The following is a 17568-nucleotide window of genomic DNA, read 5'->3' on the forward strand; positions in this document are numbered from 1 at the left end:
ATATTGATGAAAGTGGATTTGGAGAGGTCATGACTTTATTTTGTGATGAATCCACTATTCCGGAAGAGGTTCCAATTAATTATGAGAACAAAGTTGCTATCTATGATGATTATTGTGATGACTTGTATGCTATAAAGAATAATGATATCCATGAAACTTGTCATCATGATTTTAGTTTTCAATTGGATTATGCCTCACATGATAATTATTTTGTTCAGTTTGCTCCCACTATTATTCATGAGAAGAATTTTGCTTGTGTGGATAGTAATAAAATTACTATGCTTGTAGATCATGAAAAGAATTCTTTAGGTGTCGGTTATATTGTTGAATTCATTCATGATGCTACTGAAAATTATTATGAGGGAGGAATATATACTTGTAGGAATTGCAATAATATCAAGTTTCCTCCCTATGTGCTTAAAGTTGCAATAATATCAAGTTTCCTCCCTATGTGCTTAAAGTTTCCATTCTGCCACAAAGTCGGCGAGTGTAGCCCCCTTGATGACCCTGGTTGTAATGAACTCCAGGTCAAATGCTTGCAGCTCGATGTTACATTCGGCGACCCTTCCCGCAGCATTGGGGCTCTCATAACCCACAAGTATAGGGGATCGCAACAGTTTTCGAGGGTAGAGTATTCAACGCAAATTTATTCATTCGACACAAGGGGAGCCAAAGAATATTCTCAAGTATTAGCAGTTGAGTTGTAAATTCAACCACACATGGAAACTTAATATCTGCAGCAAGGTATTTAGTGGCAAAGTAATATGATAGTAGTGGTAACGGTGGCAAAAGTAATATTTTTGGTTTTATAGTGATTGTAACAGTAACAACAAAAAAGTGAATAAGCGCACAACAATATATGAAAAGCTCGTGGGCAATGGATCAGCGATGGATAATTATGTCGGATGCGATTCCTCATGCAATAGTTATAACATAGGGTGACACAGAACTAGCTCCAGTTCATCAATGTAATGTAGGCATGTATTCCGAATATAGTCATAAGTGCTTATGGAAAAGAACTTGCATGACATCTTTTGTCCTTCCCTCCCGTGGCAGCGGGGTCCTATTGGAAACTAAGGGATATTAAGGCCTGCTTTTAATAGAGTACCGGACCAAAGCATTAACACATAGTGAATACATGAACTCCTCAAACTACGGTCATCACCGGTAAGTATCCCGATTATTGTCACTTCGGTGTTAACGGATCATAACACATAATAGGTGACTATAGACTTGCAAGATAGGATCAAGAACTCACATATATTCATGAAAACATAATAGGTTCAGATATGAAATCATGGCACTCGGGCCCTAGTGACAAGCATTAAGCATAGCAAAGTCATAGCAACATCAATCTCAGAACATAATGGATACTAGGGATCAAACCCTAACAAAACTAACTCGATTACATGATAAATCTCATCCAACCCATCACCGTCGAGCAAGCCTACGATGGAATTACTCACGCACGCCGGTGAGCATCATGAAATTAGTGATGGAGGAAGGTTGATGATGACGATGGCGATGGATTCCCCTCTCCGGAGCCCCGAACGGACTCCAGATCACCCCTCCCGAGAGAGATTAGGGCTTGGCGGCGGCTCCATATCATTATTCTCCCACTATTTATTATGATGAAAGCATGCCTCCTATTTATGATCATTATATTGATGAAAGTGGATTTGGAGAGGTCATGACTTTATTTTGTGATGAATCCACTATTCCGGAAGAGGTTCCAATTGATTATGAGAACAAAGTTACTATCTATGATGATTATTGTGATGACTTGTATGCTATAAAGAATAATGATATCCATGAAACTTGTCATCATGATTTTAGTTTTCAATTGGATTATGCCTCACATGATAATTATTTTGTTCAGTTTGCTCCCACTATTATTCATGAGAAGAATTTTGCTTGTGTGGATAGTAATAAAATTACTATGCTTGTAGATCATGAAAAGAATTCTTTAGGTGCCGGTTATATTGTTGAATTCATTCATGATGCTACTGAAAATTATTATGAGGGAGGAATATATACTTGTAGGAATTGCAATAATATCAAGTTTCCTCCCTATGTGCTTAAAGTTGCAATAATATCAAGTTTCCTCCCTATGTGGTTAAAGTTTCCATTCTGCCACAAAGTCGGCGAGTGTAGCCCCCTTGATGACCCTGGTTGTAATGAACTCCAGGTCAAATGCTTGCAGCTCGGTGTTACATTCGGCGCCCCTTCTCGCAGCATTGGGGCTCTCATAACCCACAGGTATAGGGGATCACAACAGTTTTCGAGGGTAGAGTATTCAACGCAAATTTATTCATTCGACACAAGGGGAGCCAAAGAATATTCTCAAGTACTAGGATTTGAGTTGTAAATTCAACCACACATGGAAACTTAATATCTGCAGCAAGGTATTTAGTAGCAAAGTAATATGATAGTAGTGGTAACGGTGGCAAAAGTAATATTTTTGGTTTTATAGTGATTGTAACAGTAACAACGGAAAAGTGAATAAGCGAAGAACAATATATGAAAAGCTCGTGGGCAATGGATCAGGGATGGATAATTATGTCGGATGCGATTCCTCATGCAATAGTTATAACATAGGGTGACACAGAACTAGCTCCAGTTCATCAATGTAATGTAGGCATGTATTCCGAATATAGTCATAAGTGCTTATGGAAAAGAACTTGCATGACATCTTTTGTCCTTCCCTCCCGTGGCAGCGGGGTCCTATTGGAAACTAAGGGATATTAAGGCCTCCTTTTAATAGAGTACCGGACCAAAGCATTAACACATAGTGAATACATGAACTCCTCAAACTACGGTCATCACTGGTAAGTATCCCGATTATTGTCACTTCGGGGTTAACGGATCATAACACATAATAGGTGACTATAGACTTGCAAGATAGGATCAAGAACTCACATATATTCATGAAAACATAATAGGTTCAGATATGAAATCATGGCACTCGGGCCCTAGTGACAAGCATTAAGCATAGCAAAGTCATAGCAACATCAATCTCTGAACATAATGGATACTAGGGATCAAACACTAACAAAACTAACTCGATTACATGATAAATCTCATCCAACCCATCACCGTCGAGCAATACTACGATGGAATTACTCACGCACGGCGGTGAGCATCATGAAATTAGTGATGGAGGAAGGTTGATGATGACGATGGCGACGGATTCCCCTCTCCGGAGCCCCGAACGGACTCTAGATCACCCCTCCCGAGATAGATTAGGGCTTGGCGGCGGCTCCGTATCATTATTCTCCCACTATTTATTATGATGAAATCATGCCTCCTATTTATGATGATTATATTGATGAAAGTGGATTTGGAGAGGTCATGACTTTATTTTGTGATGAATCCACTATTCCGGAAGAGGTTCCAATTGATTATGAGAACAAAGTTGCTATCTATGATGATTATTGTGATGACTTGTATGCTATAAAGGATAATGATATCCATGAAACTTGTCATCATGATTTTAGTTTTCAATTGGATTATGCCTCACATGATAATTATTTTGTTCAGTTTGCTCCCACTATTATTCATGAGAAGAATTTTGCTTGTGTGGATAGTAATAAAATTACTATGCTTGTAGATCATGAAAAGAATTCTTTAGGTGCCGGTTATATTGTTGAATTCATTCATGATACTACTGAAAATTATTATGAGGGAGGAATATATACTTGTAGGAATTGCAATAATATCAAATTTCCTCCCTATGTGCTTAAAGTTGCAATAATATCAAGTTTCCTCCCTATGTGCTTAAAGTTTCCATTCTGCCACAAAGTCGGCGAGTGTAGCCCCCTTGATGACCCTGGTTGTAATGAACTCCAGGTCAAATGCTTGCAGCTCGATGTTACATTCGGCGACCCTTCCCGCAGCATTGGGGCTCTCATAACCCACAAGTATAGGGGATCGCAATAGTTTTCGAGGGTAGAGTATTCAACGCAAATTTATTCATTCGACACAAGGGGAGCCAAAGAATATTCTCAAGTACTAGCAGTTGAGTTGTAAATTCAACCACACATGGAAACTTAATATCTGCAGCAAGGTATTTAGTGGCAAAGTAATATGATAGTAGTGGTAACGGTGGCAAAAGTAATATTTTTGGTTTTATAGTGATTGTAACAGTAACAATGAAAAAGTGAATAAGCGCACAACAATATATGAAAAGCTCGTGGGAAATGGATCAGCGGTGGATAATTATGTCGGATGCGATTCCTCATGCAATAGTTATAACATAGGGTGACACAGAACTAGCTCCAGTTCATCAATGTAATGTAGGCATGTATTCCGAATATAGTCATAAGTGCTTATGGAAAAGAACTTGCATGACATCTTTTGTCCTTCCCTCCCGTGGCAGCGGGGTCCTATTGGAAACTAAGGGATATTAAGGCCTGCTTTTAATAGAGTACCGGACCAAAGCATTAACACATAGTGAATACATGAACTCCTCAAACTACGGTCATCACCGGTAAGTATCCCGATTATTGTCACTTCGGGGTTAACGGATCATAACACATAATAGGTGACTATAGACTTGCAAGATAGGATCAAGAACTCACATATATTCATGAAAACATAATAGGTTCAGATATGAAATCATGGCACTCGGGCCCTAGTGACAAGCATTAAGCATAGCAAAGTCATAGCAACATCAATCTCAGAACATAATGGATACTAGGGATCAAACCCTAACAAAACTAACTCGATTACATGATAAATCTCATCCAACCCATCACCGTCGAGCAAGCCTACGATGGAATTACTCACGCACGCCGGTGAGCATCATGAAATTAGTGATGGAGGAAGGTTGATGATGACGATGGCGATGGATTCCCCTCTCCGGAGCCCCGAACGGACTCCAGATCACCCCTCCCGAGAGAGATTAGGGCTTGGCGGCGGCTCCATATCATTATTCTCCCACTATTTATTATGATGAAAGCATGCCTCCTATTTATGATCATTATATTGATGAAAGTGGATTTGGAGAGGTCATGACTTTATTTTGTGATGAATCCACTATTCCGGAAGAGGTTCCAATTGATTATGAGAACAAAGTTACTATCTATGATGATTATTGTGATGACTTGTATGCTATAAAGAATAATGATATCCATGAAACTTGTCATCATGATTTTAGTTTTCAATTGGATTATGCCTCACATGATAATTATTTTGTTCAGTTTGCTCCCACTATTATTCATGAGAAGAATTTTGCTTGTGTGGATAGTAATAAAATTACTATGCTTGTAGATCATGAAAAGAATTCTTTAGGTGCCGGTTATATTGTTGAATTCATTCATGATGCTACTGAAAATTATTATGAGGGAGGAATATATACTTGTAGGAATTGCAATAATATCAAGTTTCCTCCCTATGTGCTTAAAGTTGCAATAATATCAAGTTTCCTCCCTATGTGGTTAAAGTTTCCATTCTGCCACAAAGTCGGCGAGTGTAGCCCCCTTGATGACCCTGGTTGTAATGAACTCCAGGTCAAATGCTTGCAGCTCGGTGTTACATTCGGCGCCCCTTCTCGCAGCATTGGGGCTCTCATAACCCACAGGTATAGGGGATCACAACAGTTTTCGAGGGTAGAGTATTCAACGCAAATTTATTCATTCGACACAAGGGGAGCCAAAGAATATTCTCAAGTACTAGGATTTGAGTTGTAAATTCAACCACACATGGAAACTTAATATCTGCAGCAAGGTATTTAGTAGCAAAGTAATATGATAGTAGTGGTAACGGTGGCAAAAGTAATATTTTTGGTTTTATAGTGATTGTAACAGTAACAACGGAAAAGTGAATAAGCGAAGAACAATATATGAAAAGCTCGTGGGCAATGGATCAGGGATGGATAATTATGTCGGATGCGATTCCTCATGCAATAGTTATAACATAGGGTGACACAGAACTAGCTCCAGTTCATCAATGTAATGTAGGCATGTATTCCGAATATAGTCATAAGTGCTTATGGAAAAGAACTTGCATGACATCTTTTGTCCTTCCCTCCCGTGGCAGCGGGGTCCTATTGGAAACTAAGGGATATTAAGGCCTCCTTTTAATAGAGTACCGGACCAAAGCATTAACACATAGTGAATACATGAACTCCTCAAACTACGGTCATCACCGGTAAGTATCCCGATTATTGTCACTTCGGGGTTAACGAATCATAACACATAATAGGTGACTATAGACTTGCAAGATAGGATCAAGAACTCACATATATTCATGAAAACATAATAGGTTCAGATATGAAATCATGGCACTCGGGCCCTAGTGACAAGCATTAAGCATAGCAAAGTCATAGCAACATCAATCTCAGAACATAATGGATACTAGGGATCAAACCCTAACAAAACTAACTCGATTACATGATAAATCTCATCCAACCCATAACCGTCGAGCAAGACTATGATGGAATTACTCACGCACGGCGGTGAGCATCATGAAATTAGTGATGGAGGAAGGTTGATGATGACGATGGCGACGGATTCCCCTCTCCGGAGCCCCGAACGGACTCTAGATCACCCCTCCCGAGAGAGATTAGGGCTTGGCGGCGGCTCCGTATCATTATTCTCCCACTATTTATAATGATGAAAGCATGCCTCCTATTTATGATGATTATATTGATGAAAGTGGATTTGGAGAGGTCATGACTTTATTTTGTGATGAATCCACTATTCCGGAAGAGGTTCCAATTGATTATGAGAACAAAGTTGCTATCTATGATGATTATTGTGATGACTTGTATGCTATAAAGAATAATGATATCCATGAAACTTGTCATCACGATTTTAGTTTTCAATTGGATTATGCCTCACATGATAATTATTTTGTTCAGTTTGCTCCCACTATTATTCATTAGAATAATTTTGCTTGTGTGGATAGTAATAAAATTACTTTGCTTGTAGATCATGAAAAGAATTCTTTAGGTGCCGATCATATTGTTGAATTCATTCATGATGCTACTGAAAATTATTATGAGGGAGGAATATATACTTGTAGGAATTGCAATAATATCAAGTTTCCTCCCTATGTGCTTAAAGTTGCAATAATATCAAGTTTCCTCCCTATGTGGTTAAAGTTTCCATTCTGCCACAAAGTCGGCGAGTGTAGCCCCCTTGATGACCCTGGTTGTAATGAACTCCAGGTCAAATGCTTGCAGCTCGGTGTTACATTCGGCGACCCTTCCCGCAGCATTGGGGCTCTCATAACCCACAAGTATAGGGGATCACAACAGTATTCGAGGGTAGAGTATTCAACGCAAATTTATTCATTCGACACAAGGGGAGCCAAAGAATATTCTCAAGTACTAGGATTTGAGTTGTAAATTCAACCACACATGGAAACTTAATATCTGCAGCAAGGTATTTAGTAGCAAAGTAATATGATAGTAGTGGTAACGGTGTCAAAAGTAATATTTTTGGTTTTATAGTGATTGTAACAGTAACAACGGAAAAGTGAATAAGCGAAGAACAATATATGAAAAGCTCGTGGGCAATGGATCAAGGATGGATAATTATGTCGGATGCGATTCCTCATGCAATAGTTATAACATAGGGTGACACAGAACTAGCTCCAGTTCATCAATGTAATGTAGGCATGTATTCCGAATATAGTCATAAGTGCTTATGGAAAAGAACTTGCATGACATCTTTTGTCCTTCCCTCCCGTGGCAGCGGGGTCCTATTGGAAACTAAGGGATATTAAGGCCTCCTTTTAATAGAGTACCGGACCAAAGCATTAACACATAGTGAATACATGAACTCCTCAAACTACGGTCATCACCGGTAAGTATCCCGATTATTGTCACTTCGGGGTTAACGGATCATAACATATAATAGGTGAGTATAGACTTGCAAGATAGGATCAAGAACTCACATATATTCATGAAAACATAATAGGTTCAGATCTGAAATCATGGCACTTGGGCCCTAGTGACAAGCATTAAGCATAGCAAAGTCATAGCAACATCAATCTCAGAACATAGTGGATACTAGGGATCAAACCCTAACAAAACTAACTCGATTACATGATAGATCCCATCCAACCCATCACCGTCCAGCAAGCCTACGATGGAATTACTCATGCACGTCGGTGAGCATCATGAAATTGGTGATGGAGGATGGTTGATGATGACGATGGCGACGGATTCCCCTCTCCGGAGCCCCGAACGGACTCCAGATCACCCCTCCCGAGAGAGATTAGGGCTTGGCGGCGGCTCCGTATCATTATTCTCCCACTATTTATTATGATGAAAGCATGCCTCCTATTTATGATGATTATATTGATGAAAGTGGATTTGGAGAGGTCATGACTTTATTTTGTGATGAATCCACTATTCCGGAAGAGGTTCCAATTGATTATGAGAACAAAGTTGCTATCTATGATGATTATTGTGATGACTTGTATGCTATAAAGAATAATGATAACCATGAAACTTGTCATCATGATTTTAGTTTTCAATTGGATTATGCCTCACATGATAATTATTTTGTTCAGTTTGTTCCCACTATTATTCATGAGAAGAATTTTGCTTGTGTGGATAGTAATAAAATTTCTATGCTTGTAGATCATGAAAAGAATGCTTTAGGTGCCGGTTATATTGTTGAATTCATTCATGGTGCTACTGAAATTATTATGAGGGAGGAATATATACTTGTAGGAATTGCAATAATATAAAGTTTCCTCCCTATGTGCTTAAAGTTGCAATAATATCAAGTTTCCTCCCTATGTGCTTAAAATTTCCATTCTGCCACAATGTCGGTGAGTGCAGCCTCCTTGATGACCCTGGTTGTAATGAACTCCAGGTCAAATGTGTCGGTGTACTAGAATAGGGGTACCCTAGTACCCCGAACTTGTGCACGGGCAGTTGAAGCACCCCGCGGCAAGGCTTGCCGGGAGAACGCCAAGATCCTCCATGGTTCCCTTGGAGCCATTCAAGAACAAAGTATTTAAGCTCCGGAGACAAGGCCCCGGCAAGAGGAGCTTGCTGGGAAGGCCAGCCAAGGCACTCCAAGGAACTTGCCGCGACGCGCCACGCGCTCCGGCAAGGCAACAAGGCCCCGGCAAGAGGAGCTTGCCGGGAAGACCAACCAAGGTACCTCGAGGCCTGGTGAGCGACAAGCTTCCGGACCCGACAAGATAACAGCAGTGGCAAGGCGCTTGCCGCGGCAGGCGGCCACTCTGTGCCCACGCTCCAGCGCATCCACCAACATGTCGCCCTGGGGGCCTCTCCAGGCGCGCGTGGCGGGAGGCTGTGCAGCCAGCGGTGCGCAGTGGCATGCGAAGCTGACAAGATCACCATCGTGGCGAACGGTGGCGCCCCTAACGGTCCTTTTCTGCACTGTTTGGGCGACTCAGACGGGCACTTAATGCCCTTGTCCCCTGCCGTCAGAGTTAGGTAGGGTGCACTGTGCAAGTAGCTGTACCAACCACCTCATTTTTTTACATTTGTACCCTTCTCTGCGTTGCCACCTGTCGGTGACCCCTTTAGCGTATAAAAGGAGGCCCATGCGCAACGTAGAGGAGGTTCGGTGGGGTTCGGTTCGGAGGTTGGGTTGGGTTCGGTTCGGTTCGACTCATTCGTGACCCAGAAAAACACTACGCTCTCTCTAGAGGAAGAACACAACATAATACAACCAGACAAGCAGCAGTAGGAGTGCTATCTCTCCGGAGAGCTCTGAAGATAGGTAAACTGCTCGTGTGCTTCGCCTCGATCTGCTCTTCATGCAATCTCCGCCCCCCGCCGAACCGAAAGGGGCCCCATCCGCCGGCCCCATACGTGTTCGTGGATCAGTTTCCCTGACATCTTTGGCGCGCTAGGTAGGGGGCGTCGAGATTGTGTGAACCTGATCCGGCGTTCACATGCACTAGATCTTTATTCCCTTCATCAACATGCCACCGAAGAAGAAGACTTCGGCGGCAGCCGCTCCGTCCACGTCACTTCCGCCACCATTGGAGCAAACGGGTGGTGGAATGGACGCCGACGGAAGAATGGACGCCGGCGGAAGAATGGACGTCGACGAGGAATCTCATGATGCTGCGAGGTCCAAGAACAAGGCTGCACAAACCTCGGCGACTGTACATGTTCCACGCCACTCTCAGGAGGCGCAAGACCAACAGCGTCATGGCACTTGCAGTGCCATACACATGATAGGCCAAGACCAAGATGGTGGATCTCGGGGCGCTCAAGACCAGCATGCACGCCAGCGTGCTGGCACGAGCGGGGCACGGTCGCCTGGACGGGATACTGCTCCTTCTAACATAGTTAGAAGTCCGAGCACGTCTCGCTCCTCGCGCCGTCCGCCACTGCCACCCACCACTCCAGCAGAAGCTTTGGCGCGAGCTCAACTTCTCCTAGATTACCCTCCGACGTCGGACAAGATCGACGAATGGAGGGCCACCATTAAGAGTCTCACTGGCTACGCCAACGGCGACACTCCACGGCGGCCGAGCGCGTCGCCGCCGCGGCAGGGTTGCCGGGCGCGAGCCGGTGGCGACGAAACGGGTGGAGGTGCAACTACCATGCAATCACCACCCTGAAGGCCAAGATCGCCGACTCGCCGGATCCATCTCGACAGCGACTCCACCACATCTTCGGATCCACGAGCTCGTCGCGATCAGCGCCAAGTTCTTCATGACCGACAACAAGAAGACGCTTGAACTCGCATCGAGCACCAAACGGAAGCGCGACGTCAATCCGACAAGCGCGCTGGGCCCTCTGTTGACATGCATGCGCCAGGGGAACCAGGCGATCTGCCGTACGCGGTAGGTTGCCCTGCGTTCACTCGTGAGCTGCGGCAAGTCCAGTGGCCCAGCATGAAGAACTTCAAGCCAGACGTACCGGAGAAGTACGACGGCAAGACACATCCGTCAGAGTTCCTCAGCATCTACACCATCGCGGTGCAGGCTGCCGGGGGACGAGATGACAAGATCCTTGCCAAGTACTTCCCGCTGGTGCTCAAGCCCAACGTCAGGTCCTGGCTCATGCACTTGCCGGACAACTCCATATCCTCTTGGGCTGATCTGTGCCATCAGCTTGTCGGTGCCTTCACAGGCGGACACAAGCCTCATGGCCAGGAGAGTGATCTTCATCTGCTCGCCCAGAAGGAAGGAGAGCCCCTGCGCAAGTACATTCAGAGATTCAACAGTGTGCAGCACAACATCCCAAACGTCCACCCTGCCGCGGTGATCAGCGCGTTCCATCAGAACATGCGGAACCGCAGGATGCGGGAGGAAATGGCGGTGTGCAAGATCAGGGACGTCAGTGAGTTATATGCACTGGCCGACAAGTGTGCACGTGCTGAGGAAGGGAGGAGACTCCCCGGAGAGAATGTAGGAGTGGGAGGATCTGACAGTGAAGATGTTGCCCCGACAAGGAAAAACCGGCGGCGGAACAACAGAAGGAGGAAAGGCAAAGAGGTGCTAGTTGTTGAGGAGTCCGGCAACGGTGGTGGCGCCAAGGAAACCAAAGCTGGTGACTCCGGCAAGGAGGTTGCCGCAAAGGTGGCGGTCGCCGACAAGCAGGACAACACCAACAAGCAGTATTGCAAGATCCACCGCACCAAGGGCCATGATCTCCAGAACTGTAAGAAAGTCGAGCAGCTTGTTGAGCAACAGGAAGCTGAATATGAGCGGCGCGACAAGGAGAAGGCACAGGAAGGTGCTGGGGGATCCGGCAAGAAACGTCCCGGCCGAGGAGGACGCCGCGGCAAGGCCAAGCAGCGGCAAGGAGACAGACCTCCTCGCGGCCGCGACAAGGATGAAGATGACGACGACGATGAAGACGTGGATGATGAGGAGACTGATGAGCAGGAGTTCCAGAAAGCCACAGAGGTCCTGTGCGTTGACGGTGGTGCTTCTCTGCACACCTCGCACCGCCAGCTCAAGCAGTGGGTGCGGGAAGTTAATGCAGCAGAACCACCCATCGAGTCACGCAAGCCTCTGAAATGGTCCAGCACGCCTATCATCTTTGATATTGAGGACCACCCTGATCGCATAACTGCGGTCGGGTGCTTGCCGATTTTGGTTTCACCAACAATCCGCAACCTCAAGGTCACTAAGATGCTAGTTGACGGCGGGGCCGGCTTGAACCTGATCTCCTCCGCGGTGCTCCAGAAACTCCAGATCCCTGACAGCGAGCTCGAAGAGACCGGTACATTTCAAGGAATCAACCCGGGAAGAAGCAAGCCGAAGGGAAAGATCACGTTGCCCGTAACATTTGGCAGTGAGCTGAACTTCAGGACTGAGAGGGTCACATTTGATGTTGCTGACTTTCCATTACCTTACAATGGAATCCTTGGCCGTCCGGCACTCGCCAAGTTCATGGCAGCCTCTCACTATGCGTACAACGTACTGAAAATGCCAGGCCCGATAAGTGTCATCTCTGTCCCTGGCGACAAGAAGGATGCTCTTATCTGTGCCGACAAGATCTACCGGGAAGCAGCAGCCGTAGCAGAACGCAAGACACTTGCCGCTGAAGCTCCCGGGGGGAAGAAGAAGACCAAGTCCGGCAAGAGCTCTGATGCCCACTCCGGCAAGCGCACCTCTTCGGAGTGCTGCGCTACCGTCGAGGGCGCACCATCGAGCTCCACCGGCAAGTGTAAGAAGGCAATGGCAGCTCCACCTGAGACCAAGAAGGTGTCCGCCAAGGAGGACGGCACTGGTGGTACCTTCACCATCAGCGCCACCCTTGACCCCAAATAGGAAAGCGCGCTCGTTGCTTTCCTGCGGGCGAATGTTGACGTATTTGCGTGGCAACCGTCTGATATCCCCGGTGTTCCCAGGAAAGTAATTGAGCACCACCTTGCCGTCTGTCCTCATGCACGGCCCGTCAAGCAGAGAGTCAGGAAGCAGGCAGTGGAGCGCCAAGAATTCATCGCAGAAGAAATCAAGAAGTTGGAAGCAGCAGGCCTTGTCAGAGGAGTGCTCCATCCCACGTGGTTGGCCAATCCTTTTGTCGTGCGCAAGGCTAACGGGAAATGGAGGCTTTGTATTGACTTCACTGATGTTAATAAAGCTTGTCCCAAAGACCCATTTCCCTTGCCGCGCATTGACCAGATTGTTGACTCCACAGCTGGATGTGATTTGCTTTCATTTCTTGATGCATACTCAGGATACCATCAGATCTTCATGGCAGAAGAGGATGAAGAGAAAACCCCATTTATCACCCCGTGTGGCACATACTGCTTCGTACGGATGCCTTTCGGAATGAAAAATGCTGGTTCAACATTTGCAAGGGTAGTCCACCACGCTTTTGAGCCGCAGATGCACAGAAATTATGAAAAAGGTAGGTCCAATGAAATGGACTCCGGAGGCGGAGGCTGCGCTGCAGGACTTGAAGAGATACATGTCCTCCACTCCAATACTTGTCGCACCTAAGCCGCAAGAGAAGTTGCTGCTGTATATAGCGGCAACCAATCAAGTGGTTAGTGCTGCATTAGTGGCGGAGAGGGAGGCAGATGATGAGCCAGCAACCACGGCAGATGCATCCAGCGACAAGAAGGGGGCTTCGCCGACAAGCTCTGGTCCCGACAGAGATGGATCTGCGTAGGAGCATGATAAGATGCAGAAGAGAATGGTGCAGCGTCCAGTTTACTTTGTCAGTTCCCTTCTGCAGGGGGCTAGATCAAGGTACTCTGGTGTGCAGAAGTTGCTTTTCGGCCTCCTCATGGCCTCGAGAAAGCTGCTCCATTACTTCCAAGCACATGAGATCACAGTCGTCACTCGCTTTCCGCTGAAGAGGATACTGCAAAATCCAGAAGCGACAGGCAGGATTGTCGAGTGGGCACCGGAACTGTCAAGCTTTGGCCTCAAGTTTGAGAGCACTTCAACTATCCAAAGCAAGCATTGGCAGAGTTCATAGCAGAATGGACGCCAACCCCAGATGAAGAAATTCCAGAGACGAGCATCCCCGTCAAAGAGGCAAGCAAAGAGTGGCTGATGTACTTTGATGGTGCTTTCTCGCTGCAAGGCGCCGGTGCGGGCGTGCTGCTTGTCGCGCCCACCGGAGAGCACCTCAAGTACGTAGTCCAGATGCACTATCCCAAGGAGCAAGCAACCAACAATACTGCAGAGTATGAAGGATTGCTTGCCGGTCTCAGAATTGTAGCAGACCTTGGGATCAAGAAGCTCATTGTCAGGGGTGACTCACAGCTTGTCGTCCGCCAAGTGAACAAGAACTACCAGAGTCCATTGATGGAAGCATATGTTGATGAAGTGAGGAAGCTAGAAGAGCACTTTGACGGCCTACAGATGGAGCATATCCCAAGAGCTCAGAATGACATTGCTGATGGCCTGTCAAAGTGCGCCGCACTAAAGTTACCTGTGGAACAAGGGATCTTTGTGCTCAAGTTGACTCAACCATCCGTAACACCATCAACTGGACAAAGCAAGAAGAGGAAGTTGATTTCTGGTGACTACTTTCTGGCAGAGCTCCCCGAAGCCGCCGCCAAGAAAGTCCCCAAGATCAACACCAAGGTTGCTGAGGGGCAGTCTGCTCCGGCAAGCCTTATGGTTTGTTCCGTTGAAGCAGACGCTCCCGACAAGTTTTGCTCCGGCAAGCTTGCCGGGGAACATCAAGCTCCGGCAGGGCCGCAAGTCCTTGCCGTGGAAGCGGATGTTCCCGCAGCAGTAGATGTGCCTTTAGTCCTTGTTGTCGAGCCACAAGCTCCAGCATGGGCACAGCAGATTGTCCATTTCCTTCAGACAGGAGAACTTTCCGAAGAGCAAGAAGAAGCGGAAAAAGTAGCCCGACAGCCAAGTATGTACCAGTTTGTCGATAGCATACTGTACAGAAGAAGACTCAACGGTGTGAAATTGAAGTGTATTTGCCGGGAAGATGGACAAAAGCTGTTGGCAGAGATACATGGAGGCATATGTGGCCACCACATTGGCGCGAGAGCACTTGCCGGCAAAGCTTTCCGGCAAGGTTTCTTTTGGCCGACAGCCCTCCAGGATGCAACTGCACAAGTAACCAAGTGTGAAGCGTGCCAGTTCCACTCCAAACAGATACACCAGCCAGCTCAAGCTCTCCAGACGATCCCTTTATCCTGGCCATTTTCGGTCTGGGGGCTCGATATCCTCGGCCCTTTCCCCCGAGCCGTCGGGGGCTTTGAGTACTTGTACGTCGCAATCGACAAGTTCACAAAGTGGCCGGAAGTGCAGCCAGTGAGGAAGGTGACAGCACAGTCAGCAGTCAAGTTCTTCAGGTCAATTGTTTGCCGTTTCAGGATCCCTAACAGGATCATCACCGACAACGGCACGCAATTCACGAGCCGCACCTTCATGCAGTACGTCCAAGACCTTGGCGCCAAGGTCTGCTTCGCTTCTGTTGCTCATCCGAGAAGCAACGGTCAAGCAGAGAGGGCAAATGCTGAAGTGCTGCGCGGGCTCAAGACCAGAACTTTCGACAGGCTGCGCAAGTGCGGAAGAAACTGGATCGAGGAGCTGCCGGTGGTTCTTTGGTCGATCAGAACGACGCCAAATCGAGCCACTGGCCAGACACCTTTCGCTCTAGTCTATGGAGCAGAGGCGGTTCTCCCCACAGAACTCGTATACGGATCGCCTCGAGTGCTCGCTTATGATGAGCTTGAGCAAGAACAGCTGTGACAACACGACGCGCTGCTCCTTGAGGAAGATCGTCTTCAGGCTGCTGTACGAGATGCTCGATACCAGCAAGCTTTGCGCCGCTACCATAGCCGCAAAGTTAAGGCCAGAAGCTTCGAGTAAGGCGACCTTGTTCTTCGGCGCGTTCAGTCCGCCAAGAATTCCAACAAGTTGACGCCGAAGTGGGAAGGCCCTTATCGGGTGAAACGAGTCACAAGGCCCGGCGCTGTCCGCCTTGAGACCGAAGATGGCATTCCGGTGAGCAACTCCTAGAACATAGAATATCTTCGTAAGTTTTTCCCGTAGGGCGCGGTTGCCGGAACCCCGTTCCGGCAACCACCTTTTGTACAAGTCTTGCCGCTGTTGCATGTAATCCTTTGTACAAATAGAACCCCATGTGCGCCGCACAACTTGTCCATTTCATGCATTAGTTTCTTTCTTGCATGCGTTATCTGACACTTTGTGCAGCACCTACATCCGGTAAGCAATAACGAGCCGAAGGGCTCCATATCATTATTTTCTCTTCTTTCTTCTTTTTCAACAAAGGAAAAGAAGGTTCCCTCGCACACATGTTTGCCGGGGGGGAAGGAGAAGATTGTGGTATGGACCAGGCATCGTTCAAGCAGAGTTTTGCCTTGCCGGGAAGCAAACGACAGAAAAGCTAAGTTGCCAAAGTTTGAGCAATCAATTTTTAAATTTTTTGAGTTATCTTCCTCGAACGACCCTGCTTTGTATGGAAAACCTGTGCGCGGAGGAACCAACTCGTGGCTAGTTGCGCCCTTACTTTGTTTCGAGTCCGCTCAACAACTTAAGTGTGCTGCATCTAGTCGCGACAAGGTTTCTTGTTGGAAGCAGCGCCGCCAGCAGGCTGCTGAAGTTACGCACTCAGCGCTCGCGGCTCGGGCGCCTGCGCCGACAAGTTCCCTAGAAGCGTAGGGTAAAAACATACAAAGGAAGGAATCTAGTAGAGGAAATAACATTGCAATTGATAACAGAAATAAAGTTATATTACAAGATAACTTGTCGCAGCTCTAACGGACTGTTTTCATAACATGATTAGCAGTGACAAGGGAAAAGAAGAAATGGGCGGCCTAGTCTACGCGTCCGCCCTCAACCCTCTTGATCTCGCTCACCTTGTCCACAATGGGTGCGACAAGGGCCTTGAGCGCATCCAGATCGGCGTCAGGCGGCAAGGACTTGAGGACGTTGGTGAAGCTGAGGCCTGGATTGTGGAAGGCCACCTTCATCAGCACCTTCTGGAGAACCCCGGCGCAGATTTTGCGCGACTCGTCGGCCAGCTGCTTTGGGATCCTCTCCCGGAGCCGCTGGAGTGCCGTCGCCACGCCCTTGAAGAACAGGCTAAGCTTGGCGCTGGGTTGGAGATTCTCGTCGGAGGGATACCCAAAGTCCTCCATCCCCAGCTGCGCCAGCTCCTCGTTGATGACCGCGGCAATATTCACCAGACCCTCGGTCCAGTGCTCCATAGTGTCTCTGAACGAGTTCTGGGTAACTGCGATGCTCTCCAGCAGCGCCTTGTCAGCTTTGACCTTCTCCGACAAGGTCTTCTCCCGCTCCTTGGCGGCCTCCAGCGTCTGCATCAGCGTGGCCAGCTTCAACTCCAGGTCCGCATTGGAATCCTTGGCGGCGCTGAGCTCCTTGCCCCTCTCAGCGAGAAGACCTTGCAGCTCACCGTGGGCGGCAGCATCCTTCTCACGCTCACGCTTGAGCGCGGCAAGCTCCTCGCCGCTCTTCCCAATGTTGGCCTCCAGCTGCGCCACTTTCTCCTCCAGCTCTTTCTTGGCGGCCTCTGCGATCGCGGCAGCGTCTTTTGCTTCCTTGAGCGCCCCGCCAAGTGCTTGCTCGCGCTCGGCAAGCTCCTCCTCGTAGCTGTCGAGGTTGGCCTTCCGCTGCACCAATTCACCTTCTCGCGCAGATTGC

The sequence above is a fragment of the Triticum dicoccoides genome, chromosome 3A (genome assembly GCF_002162155.2).
Source record: "Triticum dicoccoides isolate Atlit2015 ecotype Zavitan chromosome 3A, WEW_v2.0, whole genome shotgun sequence".
NCBI classification, from domain to species: Eukaryota; Viridiplantae; Streptophyta; class Magnoliopsida; order Poales; family Poaceae; genus Triticum; species Triticum dicoccoides.